Source organism: Arachis ipaensis, chromosome B08 (genome assembly GCF_000816755.2).
Source record: "Arachis ipaensis cultivar K30076 chromosome B08, Araip1.1, whole genome shotgun sequence".
Taxonomy (NCBI): domain Eukaryota; kingdom Viridiplantae; phylum Streptophyta; class Magnoliopsida; order Fabales; family Fabaceae; genus Arachis; species Arachis ipaensis.
This window is the reverse complement of record NC_029792.2, coordinates 12,507,292-12,508,449: the sequence shown is the minus strand read 5'-3', so window position 1 is coordinate 12,508,449 and position 1,158 is coordinate 12,507,292. Positions and strand designations below refer to the sequence as shown.

At 31.5% G+C, this 1,158-nt stretch overlaps 1 protein-coding gene across 1 annotated transcript in view; it reads right to left on the bottom strand.

The window, feature by feature from the left end:
- LOC107612097 overlaps window positions 637-1,158 on the bottom strand; it is a 6,793-nt gene continuing 6,271 nt past the window's right edge. Inside the window, exon 6 of the transcript XR_002351930.1 lies at window positions 637-1,027. The gene's annotated coding sequence lies outside the window, so the exon portion shown is untranslated. The remainder of the gene's footprint in view (window positions 1,028-1,158) is intronic.

Genomic DNA, 1,158 nt, shown 5'->3' with positions numbered 1-1,158 from the left:
GATCGTAACAACGTTGTATTCATGGGCCTTAAAAACTCAGGCCTTTAACTCAAACATGCAAGGCCGAAAATGAAATGTCATTGCATTAAAAACTACCCCAACTCCTGACCATTTCTCTAAATGACTGCCTGTCGCTTATCAAAAACAAAATGTCATTGCAAGTGCAACCCCTGTCGATTGAGTCCATTGGACTTCCTGACCCTTCTGTTAAACTCTTCGTCAATAGATACCGACACAATCCTACATGTGATATTACTTGCTAACCTATTACTGTATAATTTGTTAAGAATTTGTTAAGGAGATATTGTCTCCTGCAGATTTAGTTGTTTACTTAATAAATTAATAGGGATTTAATTGTTCCCTTTTTTCCAAATAATAATTTCAAGTAGTGCTTAACAAATTACTTAATAAACCCACTAGTAATGCTCCTTGCACAAATGTGACAAATGGTAAATAACTAAATATCTTATCTGTGCACAGAGCAATATCAGAAGTTCAAAACAAGTGTTACAAAAAGTAGTCAATCTCTTTGGACTAAAATATCATATTAACCAGGAAGTGAGTATGTATACAAGTACAACAAATTTTTGAAGTGTGTGTGATTAATTATTAATCATTATAATAGTCCTTTAACAATAATATGATAATCATAGTCTATTTTCATTAGTTTCAAGTGCCAATTAACAATGTACACGCTCTATAATCAGCTCTATTTTCTTAGTAAAATTGTATAACGATAGATACACTTAATATGCATAAGTTCACCTCCGATAAAGTAGCTTCCATTGTGAAGAAAGAACAAATGACCAAATTTTTTGTTATTTAGTTTGTCAAGTGTAGATTAAGGATTGGGTGAATTTCACAAGGATTGTGTTGGCAGATGATAGGAAACTGAATAAATAGACATAAAAGAATATGAAGATAAAACCAAAGCAATTAAAGAACTTACGTTCCAGTGATAAAAACATTCTTTGATCTATGTAACCAACACCATCAAAGGAGAAAATAACTTGATTGTTTCTGTTATCTGTAGGACACATGAATTCTAGTTACTTGAGATCCTTGCATAATATAATCAATAAATATCGGACTATAGTTTTATCTAATGAGTAGCTTGTAGTGGAAAGACACAATAGACAAATGAAAAAACAATTCATG